Source organism: Salvia splendens, chromosome 11 (assembly GCF_004379255.2).
Source record: "Salvia splendens isolate huo1 chromosome 11, SspV2, whole genome shotgun sequence".
Classification (NCBI taxonomy): domain Eukaryota; kingdom Viridiplantae; phylum Streptophyta; class Magnoliopsida; order Lamiales; family Lamiaceae; genus Salvia; species Salvia splendens.
This window is the reverse complement of record NC_056042.1, coordinates 15,664,637-15,681,193: the sequence shown is the minus strand read 5'-3', so window position 1 is coordinate 15,681,193 and position 16,557 is coordinate 15,664,637. Positions and strand designations below refer to the sequence as shown.

At 40.3% G+C, this 16,557-nt stretch overlaps 1 long non-coding RNA gene across 1 annotated transcript; it reads right to left on the bottom strand.

The window, feature by feature from the left end:
• Positions 1-2,778: 2,778 nt before the first annotated feature.
• Positions 2,779-5,755, bottom strand: LOC121753968. Its single transcript, XR_006040526.1, has 2 exons — positions 3,405-5,755; positions 2,779-3,050 (listed from the first exon to the last, which is right to left on the bottom strand). It is a non-coding gene; the product is annotated as an uncharacterized LOC121753968 (long non-coding RNA).
• Positions 5,756-16,557: the final 10,802 nt, after the last annotated feature.

Below are 16,557 nucleotides of genomic sequence, written 5' to 3'. Positions count from 1 at the left end.
TTCTGTTAGGCCTAGGAGTTTGCAGTTTTTTTTTTTTTAGGTTCTGTGTTTGCATAACTGGTATAATAAATAGCAAAAGCCCCTTAGGGAGAGTAATTGAAGAGAAAATACATGCTAATTTGTGAATCCTTTTCTCTTAATAAATCAAAGTCAGTTGGATGAAGTAAGAACGATAGAGGATGCCTTAGATAACCTAGTTGTGCAGCCCTACTATAAAAGTGAGTTATAAGCCAAAACACTTTGAGCTAACATGTATAAAAAGGGGGCCGCCACTGGATGTTTAGGGAGAAGAGTCCGAAGGAGAAAAAAATTAGGAATAGGGTTCTGGAGGTATAAGCTGGACGAAGTCCAGGAAAAGGAGGTATAAGCTGGACGAAGTCCAGGAAAAGGAGGTATAAGCTGGACGAAGTCCAGAGAAAAAAAAAAAGAAAAAAAAAAGAAAAAAAAAATTTAAGGGGCAGGAAGCAGTAGTAACCTGACCCAGGAAATAAAAGTACAAGGAGGATTGTAGGAAGGAGAAACTCTCATAACCCGACGCATCAGTGGTGTAACTTTAACTTAAGAGCGATTCGATCCTAACATCCCTGGTGAGGAATGAGTGATCGAGTGATTCTAACAATTGGGAAGTCAAAAGGCTATCTTGACGAACTGACAACTTGACTAGACAGAAGAAGGGAGGGGGAGGAATCTGAGGCTGTAAACGCTTGGATTGACCTTAAACTTGTGGGGATGGCTGCTAGGAAAATACCAGTTTATGCGCTTATGTGTTTTCTTTTCTTTTGTGATTTTTATGTGTTTCGTGTTGTAGTTGTCTAGGTCTAGGAGCCTGTTTTGTTTGTGGAATAGTACTTGGGGGACCGTGCATTGAAATTCGCCTTATTTCTTTTTCTTGTCTTTCATACTTGAGGACAAGCATGGTTTAAGTGTGAGCAGTTTGATAAGGCTAATTTCATGCATGGGTCTAGGGATTTAATTCGTGATTTTACTGGGGCTAACGCACGTTTTAAGCCAGGTGTGTAAAGGAATTCGCCAGGTCCAAGAAAGAAGACCAAAAAATCACAAGGTCGAGGAACTGGCGATTTAGTGAACGATTATGAAGAGAATTGCTCGACGGAGGAAGCTCTAGAGTTGAAGGGTAGAATAGGGATTTCTACGAAGACTCAAGGGCTATGTCCGCATCTATAAAAGGCAGAAGCATGCAAGCTGGAGGGATCTTCTCGGTGGAGACCTCACCACAGCCTGTTGCTTAGTTCATTTTTCCATACACACACTTGGTACTAGTTTGAGGAGATCTCAGTTCACACGTTCGGGTTTCATCTTAGCTTCCGATATGGTGTAACACCGCTCTTGTTAGGAGCGAAGAAACAATTTATTTTCCGCTTTTCGTATTTTACTTACTCTGCCGAGCTTCGTTGTTCGAAGCTCGGTTCTCTGTTTTCACCAAATAGTTTCTGGTTTAAATGCAAGTTTGATTTTCCGTTATGGTGATTGTGTTGATTTCTAGTTTGATTGCTTCGTTTATTGAGATTTTGGTGTTTTAAATTGTCTGAGTTGGATGCGTTTCGCAGCTGTTTTCTGAGTTATTATAGGTTAATGGTCAGATCTGGGAAGTTGGAGTTGGATTGTGGAAGAACTTTGGTTGGATTTGCTGGATTTGTTGGTTGTTGGGTTCGGATGTCTTGGATCCGGAGTGGATCAAGTATTCTGACGTGAATCTGAGTAGTTTCGATCTGATTTTCATGCTTAGTTTACGAGTTTTTCTTTCATTCCGTCTAGTGTACGCAGATCTGATGTGTTTCCGTTTTGTGGCAAGTTTCCGACGACCAAATTTCTATATTCTGTTCGAATCTCGCTTTGTGCTCTGTTTTGTTCATCTGCAAGTTTAATTCGGTTGAGAGGATACATTTCGCTGCGAGCTAGCGTCAGAGTTTGTTATCTGCAGTTTTTTTCCGTACTTGCCACTTTTGGAATTATGGTCCCCACTTTCAGTTATCTTCTGTTTAGCTAGATTAGGTAGTTGTTTACACTGTCTAGGAAGTGGTTATGTTTCTTGCTGTTGAAGTCTGAATTTACAAGTTTAATATGTCCTAGGTCTAGCATTTACATTACCTGCCTAGGTCTAGAGTTAGTTTAAAATTCTCAACCCTTTTGCGTGGCAGCAGCCATTTGTTTGTCCAAAGCCTCTGAGCACTACTTTGCGAGTCCATCTCTGTGGGATCGACCCCACTTCCCTATACTAATTCATAGTATTCGGGTTGAGAGATTTATATTATTTTTTGAAAGGGGAGTTGAGAGTGCCCAACGACTGAAGCACTGTATGTTCTCTTGAGTTCCTGGACCCTGTGCTCCAGTGGACTTAAGAAGCATGGTGTCTTGACCGAGCGCTTGCATTGATCAATTTCTGTGCATACGTACGAAAGAGCCTTTCTCTGTTACTCTCATACGCTTTCAAGGATCTTGAGCCATCTTATATTGACTGTGATAAAAAAAAAATATACATGTTATGATGTATGGATAAGAAAGCATGCATTTACTACTAAAAAAATATTTGGGAGTGGATGGGACATGATCAATGGTGTTGAAGAATGCAGATATTCACCGTCACAAACATATGTTACTATGTCTTAGAAACTAAAACTCTCATTTTGACCAAAGAAAAACAACTAGAAACTGCATTGTACAACATACGATTCAGGCTTTAAGAAATTCTACAAGTACAACAGACGATAGTCTTGATGAATCTATATTCCATAATTCAATAAAATATTACATGATCAATGATGTTCAAATAATTTTCGGTTGTTATTAATTATACAATATACATGGATCTACAATTCAATTTAATTATACAATATACATGGATCTACAATTCAATAAAATATTACATGATCTATAGTTCTATACAAAAAGTAGGAAAAATAAAGTTACATAAAAAAATTAAAATTAACTCCTCATCTAGACTCAAGTTTCAATACATATAACCTATAGGTAGATAAAGTGGTACAAGTTGCAATCATTTGTAGGGTCCGACCTAAATTTAAAATTAACTCCTGCACACAAAATTCAAAAAGAAGATGAAAGTTAGAACAATACCTTGATTAAACAAAGGAATATATAAAGAGTGGCAGCAAACACGATCGTTGAATTGTTTATGTGTTTAGGAATGCAGAGGAGGCTGAATTATGAAGTGTAGAAAGTAGGGTTTGAGTTTGAAAATTTTGATGTGTGCGTGCATATATAGAGAGATTATTGAATTGAGATTGAGAATGATCCGTGTGAGATATCAAAGATATCAAAGATTTGCAGATTTTTAGGTAAATTTACTTTTATATTAATGTTTAATTTAGAAAAAAAATTCAGCAGCAAAAAGGAAAAGATTTACGTGAGAAAAGATTGGGAATTACCTTAAAATGTTAACTGTGAAGCATGTATCAGCCGACCCAGCGCGACCCACCCGAAATGCTCGACCCCGCCGACCCAGCGCGACCCAGGGCGACCCATGCATCTCGATCAACCCACCCATGTTGGGGCGGTGCAGGTCTCGACCAGGGCGACCCGAGCGACCCGAACGCCAAATTAACAACACTGCTTGGAGCATGATCTTTTCCCCTTTCCTCTTCTCGGTTAGACAGCCACTACACTCCAAGCCTTGCATCTCAAGACTCACTTTACCTACAACAAGGTTACACAAAAATGGAATAAGAGAAATGGCCAATAAAGACCAAGAGTACTAACAATTCCTCAAATAACAGGGTGAGAGATAAGCAAGATCTCCCCTATCCCAAGACTTGCACCAAGGAGGCAAGATGTCTTTTTGTCATGCTAAAAGGGGAAGGAACCCATAGCTAGAAATACAAGAGCATCCTAACACCAAAAGGGTAGTAAAGCTTTTATCTCAAATCCAAAAGATGAGGGCATCTTTATCCCAAATTATCCACAAAATTCCAAGACTTTCCTTCACACACCTTTCTGACACTCAAAATTCACAATTCATAATAGGAGCAGCAAGGGCTGGGAGGAATGGCAAGAGAGCAATTCAACAAACAAGAGGAATTCCATAAGTAAGGTAACCAAAATACTCCCCTCTGCATCATATTAGAACCTCATGCTCAACAACTTAGAGCTTTAGGATTTCCACATCGCGCAATTTGAAATCATGCTTGAAGTAAACATAGGTGTGAACGACAAATAGATGCTTTAAAAATCACATAGCCACTGCCCAAGTCTCAAAAAAATGCTAAGTAATGAAAGGGGGTTAAAAGAACTTAGCTTTAGAGAGAGAGGCTGTCCAGTGGTGGTCGAGCAACGACGGAGCTCCGAATAGCCGACCGGAGCGGCGGCGCTACTGGAGCAGCAGCCCGAGGCAGCGGCGGCTGTGTCGGCGCCGTCGAGTGAAGATAGAGAAAGGGGCGGACAGCAGCCCTGCCTGCGAGCAGCCACCGAGTCGGTCAGGACTGCCGAGTGGCAGCGGCGTGGCAGCAACGAACCTAGACCGGGATCCTGAACGATGCAGGCAGCGGCAAGGGCAGGATGGTGCTGACCGCAAGGCGGCGACATTCTCCGAGGCCAATCAACGGTGCAGCCGACATCTGCTGGAGCTTGAAAGCGGCGGTGGCCGGGGCATACAAAAAGTTTGAATCGGAAATTGATCTAGGAAATTCAAAATAAGAGATTGACAGAGAGTTTGAGAGATGAGGAGAGAATAGGGAGTGATTGGAGTCTCCTATTCTAGAGATTCAGATTCTGATTTTGGATTCGAATTGGGCGATGAGCTAGAAAATTTGAGAGAGCTCGACGGAGGGAGAGAACTCGGTGAATAGGGAAGTTGAGAGGGAACCGTAAGCAGCAATCGGGAAACCGCCGGCGACGCAGAGGAATCGTCGATTTTCGCCGAGGAAGGGAAGGAGAAGAAGAAGCTGCCGTACAGTTTTCGCCGATGGAGTATAAGAGAAGTGAATTGGAGTAGTTGTTTAATTGGAATTTTGGGACAGGAGTTAAAATAGAAGATTGGGCTGCCTCATTTAACTACTTGGGCCGTTGCATGGAATAAAGGAATTGAGTGGGCATATTAGAGCAAGAGAAAATGGGCTGTGATTCGTATTCAGTATTTGGCTGCTTCCATATAATTTGTGTGGGCCAAGATAAATCAAAGAGAAAGAAGAGCAGTTGGGTCGGATGGAATTAATTTCTAAGGGAGGGTTGGCTGAAATAAATTTGGTCATGTCCAATAATTTTAATTAAGTTCTTGGGCCATGATTAATTAGGGGCATGCATTCTAATTCTAATTAAAGTTTAAGAATTTTCTTAAGTCTTGTTAGTAAGTGGTGTTGTTTTTAAAAAAGGTTATCTCCGCGAGTTAAGGGTGGAGTCAGGAGAATTCAAGTTAAAGAGTTTTAAGCGAACGAGGTGGCCTTTCGAACTAAGATATTTTAAGGCTTTCTGTTTAAAGTATGTTTACAGTTTTTATGAAAAGTATTTTCGTGTGCTCCTATTTAAGATTCGATGTTAAGTGCGAGCTTGCTATTTAATGTGAATTATTATGAAAAGTGTTATTTACCTAAAGTGAAAGTGATGTGATTTATATGATGTTATGTGTTGCCTTATGAGTGCTTGTGAAGTGTAGCTTTTGTTGATATTTGTGTTCGGCTTTGACCGATAGAAATGAGTTTGTTCCAAATATGTTTACGCGGAAAATGAAGTTTTGAAAGTTTTGAGTTTGGCTTTGACCGATAGAAAGGAGTTTGTTCCAAATATGCTTACGAGAAAAAAAGTTTTGAAAGTTATGTGTTCGGCTTTTAATGGAAGAAAAATGAATTCGTGTTTCAAAAATGTTTTATGAGAAAAATATGGTTGCAAAGGTTATGTCAAGCCATGTTTTGTTTTGAACTTTGCCTATCTGACTGACTAGCAAGGGCGAAGTCCTTACTAGACCAGGAATTTCAGTTTTGTGAATTCGGGTTTGTAAGTGGGATGAGCCCATACATTCCGGTTCACTAGGAGTTAGTGAATTCGGGTTTATAAGTGGGATAAGCCCATACATTCCGGTTCACCAGGAGTTTCGTGAATTCTGTTCACTAGGAGGTTAGTGGGCTTGTGTTCCCCAGGAGTTAGTCAGATACGACATATGTTCTAAGACAAATGACAAATTGCTTTTGAAAAAAGAAAAAGAAAAGGAAAATGTTTTAGTGTTCTCGGACCTCTTCCTAAAACCCCGAGTTCACTCAAAGAATGGCTTGACAAAACTAGTTTTTATGAAAATATATTTCGGCACGTGTCCACTGAGTACACCAAGTACTCAGCCCTGCATATGTTTTAAAAATGTGCAGGTTGAGCAGTGATTATGGCGGGCGGTGTTGACCATAGACGATGAAGATCCTTCGATAGAATAGTACTTGGATGTCATCTACTCTTGACTCTTCCGCTGCAAAGTAAAAGTCGAGTTTACAATCTTTGTATCATGCACTCTGATATAGATAAATTCTAGTTATTTCAGTTCATGTTTAGTTGTGCCACAGTTTTCCCCTTTCTTCCTCGCTTCTTTCATCCTCCCTTAGTCTCGATCAACCGGGTTTCTATCCTTAGAAAATGCGGTCGTGACAGGATCAAATCAAAGTGTGGATTTAAATACCAACGGGCCGCAGCGCAGTTGACATCGCGGAGCCGTGGTGACCTTGAGGTCACGGATTCAAATCCCGCCACCCGCTGGGAGACTTTCAGCCTTAATTCGCAAATCTCGTCGAACAGGATTGGTCGGATTCCTCCAAAGGTAGATCCGGTACACCTGTGGTCAAACAAAAAGAATATGGATTTAAATGGTTATTATACCCAATATATAAGAAATGCAAAGTCTGGATTTTGGTCATACAAATTGAGCGTGTAAGTTGGATAGAGAGAAAAGCAAATCAAATTTTGTTAACTTTTTTCGAAGTAAAAATATGATTATAGAAATATGTTCTCGGCGCGTTGGCCTACTTCTGGAATTACAAAAAGGATAGAATCAAACAAACCGATAGTCTCTCAATCATATTGTGAAAAAAGTGGGACTCTTCATTAGTCTCTCAATCATTAAAAACAGTTATGCTTGTAACATTTTAAATGTTCCAATACTTTTACAAAACTTAAACATCATTTTTTACATAAAATTTTGAAATACTACGGGTGATTAAATGATACCAATTTCCCTTTTCACAAATTTTGAAATACTCCCTCATCACCGATTAAATCATACCAATTTCCTTTTTCACCGTCCCCAATTAATTAACGCATTTACTTTTTATGGTAATGAATCCCACATTCCTCTTACTCATTCCACTCACATTTAATTATAAAATTAATACTCCCTCCGTCCCTCTGTAACTGTCGTATTCTTTTTTTGATTGTCCCACTGTAGCTGAGTCATTTCCATTTAGGGTAAAAATTAGGGATTTTAACTACTTAAATAATGATCCCCTTATTACCATTTAAATCTAATTAATCCCATTTTAATTAAATGAGTCAGCCGGCCACCTACCCCATCCAAAAACAAATCATTTCAACTAAACGTCTTTCTCTCTCATCTTTGCCATCTCTCTCTATCCCTTTTCTCGGCATTGAAGGAGAATTGAAAAACCCTAGTTCTCACTTTCAATCTTCCGCCGCCTCTCCTTCTCCTCTGCCCCCCAACGTTTACCCCTTCTCTCATTCCACTTTGATTCATCTTATGTATTGATTTTCACAACGCAACGCTCTGTTTTAAATTGGCTCGAGACCGACCTTAATGAGGAAAGTCGGGTTGAGCCTCGCCGCCCCCACCGCGATCTGACCCATCAGATGTCGCTAAAAATACCGCTACGCCAACCCAACCTGGAGCTTACCGCAACACCACCCCCACCCCGATCTCACACTTCCGGCGATTTCACCCCCACGCGATGACAAAGAGGAGCGGTGGGTCGATTGGAGGCATCCATGCTGTAAAGCTTGGAGAGGAAGGCGACAAGTCGTCTGACAGATGGGTTGTGTGGATAATGCATGTGTGACTTGATCTATTGTTGTGTGGACCTAGCAGATGCTGTTGGTTGAATTTGTGCATTGTTTGAGGCTGATTTTGTGCATTACAAAAAATGATTTTGCATATGTGAGTGACTTTATCTGTTGTGTGGATCTAGCATATGTTTATGTCTGATTTTGTGCGATGTTTGTTGCTGGTTTTGTGCATTATTTGTGACTGAGATTGTGAGTTACAAAAACCTTTTAAAAAAATGATTTTGCATATATGGATGACTTGATTTGTTGTGTGGATCTAGCCTATGTTTATGGCTGATTTTGTTCAATGTTTGTTGCTAATTTTGTTTATTGTTTAGACTAATTTTGTGCATTACAAAAACCATTAACAAAAAATGGTTTTGCATCTACTTATGCATTAAAAAGGCTGATATTGCATATATTTATGCATTACAAAAGGTCGATTGCATCTACTTATGCATTAGTACAAAAGTTGTTATAGCATTTACATATGCATTACAAAAACCATTTGCATATGCTGCTTTTGCATCTACTTATGCAGTACAAAAACTAATATTGCAGCTAACTTATGCTTTACAAAAACCATTTACAAAAACACAATGCATGCATCAACTCCTGTCTTCACATACATATACCACGGACAATCCTATCCATTCCTTCACTACAACCTTCTTCCACCAGATAAGAAATGCATTCATTGACCAGCTCTTGTGGGACTTCTAAACTATCTGCAAGTTGTGCACTTCTTCTTAATGCTGCTTTCCCTATGTGGGGAATTTTATAGCGATTATGTCCCTTCACCTTCATTATCTCTACCATACATCCTTGTAATGTGTGGAATACATTGTCCAAAGTAACAGGACTTAAGTTATTGAAAGGCTTCTCCACTGCCTTAACTAACTAATCTAAGGTTTTGCATGGAGTCTGAAACTGCAATGATTGTATTGCTCTGAACCAACCCAAATCGTTCACATTAGTATCAGGCGAGTTTGCTCGTTGCTGCACTAATTTAATATTGAAACCATTTCGAGTAGCAGCGGCCCTAAAATCCGCGTCACGATTTGCTAAGTGAGGCTTTGCATTATCTTGTTGAATGTTGATAAACTTACTTGCCCCCTCAGGCCATTTTTCCATTATGGCAGGAATGATCTGAAAACATACAAAAATATGCATTAAAACAATACTTGTACTAATATGCATGTGTTTTCAATGTTTCATAAAATGTTGGAATATTGAAATGCATACAGGTTTGTGCATATATAAAATGCATGTATACTGCATACATTCAAGAATTTATTGCACAAATATGCAAACCTTTTTAGTGATTCATCAAATTATTGAATAATTGAAAGCATATAGATTGTGCATACACATAATGCAGTTATTGAATGCATACATTACCTTATTGATTAAGCACTCGTTAGTCACCTCTTTGGTAATGCTTTCAATAGGCTTCGTCTCCATTGTACCTGCTGAAGGGGTTGGCAGCGGAAGCGTGCGTTTCTAACGGATCACATAACACTGATCTATTTAGCAGATTATTTAGATAAATTCTATTCGCGTAATTATCACATGTATCATGCTCATAACTTGAATTTAAACATGCTTTAGCACAAACAATTCCTAAAACATGCTTACTACGGAGTTAGCCAATTTACCTTTGTTGATTCACTTAGGAATCGAAGATGGCTTGCATCTTCTCCACGTGAAGATCTTGAGAACTCGACCTAGGATCTTCTGACTGGTGTCCCGGACTGTAGATTGATATTTGTGTGGGCAAATCTCACCAGTGTACTACGACTTAAATAACGAAGATAGAAACCTGCTCACGGAAGGAGAACAATTTTCGATCCTTTCTCAATTATGAGGGATGCAAATTATGATGTGGAAAGTGTTTTCTGTCTCCTTTATTCTCCTATTTATATTAAGTCACATATTGGGCCCAGTCAGGGATCTAAGGAAGAATTTGGACATGGCCTCATCCAATTAGCTTTTTACTAATTAAATTGAAGCCACAATTTAATACAAGATTATATTGGAATATTACAAGCCGCCACTACAGAAGCAATATTGCACTGCCTTTCCAAATCCGAAATTACAAGTATTACGGGTTTCCTTTTGTGTGTGTAATTCATTTCCCGTGCTTAAGATAGAAACATCCATTAATTAATCAATGTCTGCTATAGACTTAATTAATTAACATATTTTAATCTCCAAGAGTGGACTTAGCAAGAAACTCTTATTTGTTATTCATAGAGTAATCAAACTCCAACTAGCTAGGTTCCGAATAATAAAACCTTGTTTCGAGCTCCTCTTGTAGATGTTATCAAACGAGACTCTCCTCGCGTACGATTCAACATAATAGCAATCCTAGCACCGCCAGATAATGATCACCACTACCCAATATACCTAGATCGTTGGGTGACGAAAAACCCGCACCTTTGGTAAGTCAAAGTAGTAGATACTCGATATCGTATGCTCAATGCTAACCTACATTGATTAAGAAATTAATTATCAAGACCTCGTCTTTCAGTAGATAGCATAAAGACTCGTCTTGCTGTTAGATCCATTCAGTGCTATACCACACCAACGTCATCTTATTTCAATAAGGCTTAGAAATAATCGGACTGGCATTGCAACCTTTCACGATAGGTAGTTTAGGCCTATCTAGGTTGTGAAATTATTTTTTTTCTTTGTTCAGGACTGACCGCGTACCTTAAATTGAGCGCAACCCACAACCGGTCTACTAAACAAAGACTTAGACTTTGTTATGTTCGCTAATACATTTAAATATGCAATAAACATCCATTAAATGTAAATCATAACAACATCATGATAAAAATAATCTGTTGCATTCATTGGAAAATAATAATTAGAGTTTTACAGTATTCAATCACTCGAAAAGGTGATTTCTAGTATACAAACCCTAACAATCTCCCACTTATAGTTAAAACAGCTTTCGAGTATACAAGACAGTAATGTACACGTCTAAATTTCTCCAACTTATACTGAAAGCGAGTTGAGGTCTTGAATGAGTCGAACTCCCACCCCTTCAACGTGGCCCTCGAACGGTTTCACCGCCAATGCCTTTGTAAAAGGATCTGCCAGGTTGTTCTCTGACGCAATCTTGACCACTTGTATGTCTCATCTCTGCACTATATCCCTGATGATATGATACTTCCGCTCTATGTGTTTGCTCGCTTTGTGAGCTCTTGGTTCCTTCGAATTCGCCACAGCACTAGAATTGTCACAATAAACGGTGATGCTCTTGGGCAGATTCGTAATCACACCTAAATCCATAAGGAAGTTCTTGAACCATACTGCCTCTTTTGCAGCCTCCGAAGCGGCCACATACTCGGCTTCCATGGTCGAGTCCGCGATGCATTTCTGCTTCATACTCTTCCAAATTACGGCTCCACCTCCTAAGGTGAACACATATCCTGAAGTAGATTTTCTCGAGTCCTGATTAGTTTGAAAGTCTGAGTCGGTATATCCCAAAGGACAGAGCTCAACTAATGGATTTAGGTGTGGATTAGACTGATATCTTGCCACCATACCAACAGCAAAGCAAATATCAGGTCTCATACAAAGCATAACATACATGAGACTTCCAACTGTCGAAGCATATGGAATCCTTCTCATTGCTTGTATCTCAGATGGCGTTTTGGGGCACATCTCTTGAGATAGATGGATGCCATGTCTAAAAGGTGAGAAACCTTTCTTGGCGTCCTGCATGCTAAAACGACTAAGTACTGTGTTGATGTAAGGTTCTTGAGATAAACACAACATCTTCTTGTCTCGATTCTGAAAAACCTTGATTCCGAGGATGTGTCCCGCGTCTCCCATATCCTTCGTCTAGAACTGGTTTGACAACCATGTTCGTACTGATGACAACATCTTTTTATTATTTCCAATTAGAAGAATGTCATCTACATATAAAACTAAGAACACTACATTCCCCTTTTCAACCTTCTTATACACGCAACATTCATTTGGGCACTTTTCGAATACAAACTTTCGAACAGTTTGATCGAAACACTGGTTCCATGATCTAGATTACTGCTTAGACCATAAACAGCCTTCTTAAGCTTCCAAACCATGTGTTCTTTGTCGTTTATGGCATATCCTTCGGGTTGTTCCATGTAGATGGTCTCCTCAAGACCGCCATTTAGAAATGCAGTCTTAACGTCCATCTGCCATACATCCCAATCCATATAAGCTGCAATAGACAATAGTATCCGGATCGATTTGAGCATGGCCACCGGGGAGAAGGTCTCGTAGTAATCGACACCTTCCTTTTGGGTATACCCCTTGGCCACTAGTCTTGCCTTGAAGACTTTAACTCGTCCATTGGGTCCACGTTTACGTTTATATATCCACTTACTCCAAATGGCAGTACAGCCTTCGGGTAGGACGGACAAATCGTAGACGTCTTTGTCTATCATAGATTATAGTTTCGAATCCATTGCTTTCACCCATTCACAATGATCGACATCTGTCAGCGCCTCCGCAAAGTTCCAGGGATTTAATACATTGCTGTCCGGGGAGTGATCCATAGATTCCCCCAAATCAATGTATCTATCGGGCTCATGAGAGACCCTCCCACTGCGGCGCGGCACTACAATACTTGGAGTAGAGGTTGAAATTTCGGGAATTGTTTGTACACTTGGTACTTGTTCTTGGTTAATGGAACTTGTGACAGAAGTTAGCTCTTCAAGAGCCACTTCACTGCTGGGTTTATGATTCATTACATAGTCTTCCTCTAAGAATGTGGCGTGAGTGCTCACAATAACTTTCTTATCTTGGAGACTAAAGAATTCATAACCATTCGTCCCTCTGGGGTACCCTATAAACAAACATACCTCCGTCCTTGATCCTAGCTATGTTGGATCCTTTTCCAATACATGAGCCGGGAAACCCCAAATCTTAAGATGTGCTAGATTGGGCTTGCGCCCAGTCCACAACTCATAAGGACTAGTAGGTACGGATTTCGACGGTAAATTGTCTAATATATGGCTTGCAGAAAGCAAGGCATGTCCCCAAAATGAAATAGGTAGCCGTGCATAACTCATCATCGATCGGACCATGTTTAATAAGGTCCTGTTCCTTCTTTCAGCCACGCCGTTCTGCTGGGGCGTGCCCGGCGCAGTCAGTTGGGATTCAATTCCCGACTCCGATAAGTAGTCCAAAAACTCGGCACTGAGGTATTCGCCTCCACGATCAGATCGCAGGCATTTGATACTCTTACCATGATGCTTCTCCACTTGAACCTTAAAGTTCGTGAACTTGTCAAAAGACTCTGACTTGTGGTCATCAAATAGACATATCCAATTTTTGAGAAGTCATCAATGAACGTGATGAAGTATCGAAAACCACCTCTTGCTTCAGTAGACATTGGTCCACATACATCGGAATGAACGAGCTCAAGTACTTCCTTGGCCCTATTGCCCTTAGCCTGAAAAGGCCTGTTGGTCATCTTGCCTTCTAAGCGTGACTCACACTTATGAAAAGGTTCCTCCTCTAGACCTTTAATAAGATCTTGTTTAAGAAGAGAATGAATCATCCTTTCATTGGCATGACCAAGTCTAAGGTGCCATAAGTACGTTTCGTTCATTGAACTTGAAGGTTCTTTTCGTTTCTTTGAAATTTTCGATGTTGTATTGAGTTCTGATTTGCGATTATTAAACTGTGTAGATGTGATTGTGTACAGATTATTTTCCATGATACCACGATAGACATAAGAACCATCTTTCTTAATAACGCATTTGTCATTAAAAGAAATCGAATATCCATCAAAAACTAATTTAGAAACTGAAATTAAATTTCTTCTAAAATAAGGTATCAATAAAACATTCTTCAAAATAAAAAATCTATCACTACTAAAGCGCAAATAAACGTCTCCCACTGCAACGGCCGCCACTTTTGTAGCGTCGCCTAGCTGGACTTCGATCTCACGATCATGTAGCCGTCTTGTCACCTGCATTAAGTCAGGATCAAAACAAATATGATCAGTGGCTCCTGTGTCAATAACCCAAGTGCAAGTAGACGTTGATGCCAAACATGACTCGACTACTAAAGCTTGGTGCATACCTGTAGCCTTGCTCTTTTTAGGACAGTTTGGCTTCCAATGCCCCTTTTCTCCACACTTGAAACACTTCCCTCTTGGGCTTCTTGTTTGCCCTCTTTTTCTTCTTTCCCTTAGCCACTTTGCCCGATTCTGAGTTCGGTGCCTACCTTTTTTCCTTTGCTAGGCTTGAAGCCAGAGGAACGAGGCGCCGAAGTCATCATGGCCGCCTTAGCTTGGACCATAAGGTCCTCTGCCGACTGCAGTTCAGTCAACAGCTCTGCCAAGGTGTAGTTCCTTTTGTTCATCTCAAAATTGAGCTTGAACTGTTGGAAGCTATGGGGAAGACTTTGAAGGATAATAGTCACCTGGGACTCGGGATCGATCATCCCTCCCAAGACCTCAATCTGGTTGAGGTTGCTCATCATCTCGAGGACATGGTTCCTCACTGACGTGCCTTCCTTCATTGTCTTCGACGTGATACTCCGAAAGGCTTGAGACTTAGCCGTTTGATTCTAAGTACCAAAAAGATTCTTGAGATTCTGCGTGATCTCGGCGGCCGTTTCCATGGCAGAATGCTGATGCTTGAGTACTGAAGACATAGAAGCCAACATGTAGCACTTAGCCATCTCATTTGCCTTATGCCACCGTCTGTGTGCATCTCTGACTCCTGCCGCAGCATTAGCCGCCGGCACTGGAGGTCACGGGGTTGTGAGTACAAAGATGTACTCATCTGCTGTAAGAACGATGTCCAAGTTTTGTTTCCATTCTATGTAATTTTGGCCCTCGAGTTTGTTTTCTTTAAGAATTGCAGAAAGAGGATTGAACGACATCTTGACGATTTGATTTGCACTGTCAAACAGAGTATTTACTATTTGTCATAAACTTATGTAAGATGTTTGATTAGATTAACAAAAAAACTTTTCAAAATCTTACAACTGTAAAATTAAAATTTTGTACCCTCGAGAGTAAGTCAATACGCATTAAAATCTTACAATTTTAATGCTCATGTGCTGCTAACAAGATCAAGCTATCTCATAAATCCTGTGCGAACTTCTGAATCTCGCAGTTTCTTAGGATTATTGTCCCCACAGAGCAGGTGGCGATAATATTGAAAACCACATTCTAGTTCATACTATTTATTTTTTGAGAAGTCCGCCCTCATGAACTCGCTATTTCTTAGGATTATTGTCCCCACAGAGCAGGTGGCGATAATATTAGAAAAAAAACTTCATGAATTGCAGACCAATTGATGGACACCATATACAAACATTGAGTTCGTAATTATAGCTTAGATATTTGGGTTAAGGTTTTTCTTTAATTATCCTTAGCCTTGAGGCAGTTTAAGGCTTAATTTAATTTTATTGGTATTTAATATGGTGGATAATTAAATCTTTTATTTTATTGGTATCTTCCATTAGGAAATTATTTTTCTAGAATTTAATTCTTATTCATGTCTACTAAAAGATATATCTAAAATAATTAAGTTATTTAATTCTTAACAAGACATGAAAAATTAAATTCAAATTATTTCCATGTTCAAGATTAGGAAGAGAAGATTTATTATTTAATGTATTCATACATATCTATCCTTATTAGGATTCTAGATATATAAATATTAGGAAACTATTAAATTATTCTCATCCATATCATCTAGGAATAAAATAATATTATTTATTTCCATAGATATAGATAATAATAAAAATATTCCTAAAATCTAGATAAATCTTCCAAAAAGATTTTATTTCCATTAAATAATAATATTTTAATGATATCTTTTAATAAAATAATTAAATAATCATTAAAATAATCTTTCATCGTTATCTCATTGCACAAGGTTCGCACGAACGATGAACGACGAAAATCTGACGATTACGTCGCCGGATCACGACGCGTTGACCATGACCTCGTCTCGGCCAGCCGCACGCGCACACGGCGTTGCTGCTCTCGTCCACGCAGTCGCGACGGGTGGCGTGTATATTCGGCCAGCTCGTCGCCTCCGCCTCGTCGTCTCGGGACGTCGGGTGACGCGGTTCCTCGGCCAGCGGCTTGCACGTCGGTTCCGCTGCTCTCGACCGATGATCGTCGCCGTCTCGGCATACCGAGACCCGAAGCTCCCACTGTCTCGGCCAACTGCGCGCACGAAGGCGCGTCGCTCTCAGCCACCGCCTGGAGCCTCGTCTCGGCTGTCCTTCCGCCTAGGGTTCGGGGTGGTGTCTCGTGATGCCTCGGTGGTTCTCGGACGAACCACCACGTCGCGCCAGCCTCGGTGTCGACCTTGGTGCGGGCGCCCCCTAGGGTTCGGTCTCGGCCGGCGGCGAGTACGAGCCATTGCTCGTTTGCGCGTCGCCCCGTGATCGTGAACCCTTGGCTCCCACTCAATCGACAACCCTAATCCCGATCGGCGCGTGGTGAGAAGTATGCATGCCATATTTGCGTGGACAAATCTCACCAGTGTACTAGGACTTAAATAACGAAGACATAAACCTGCT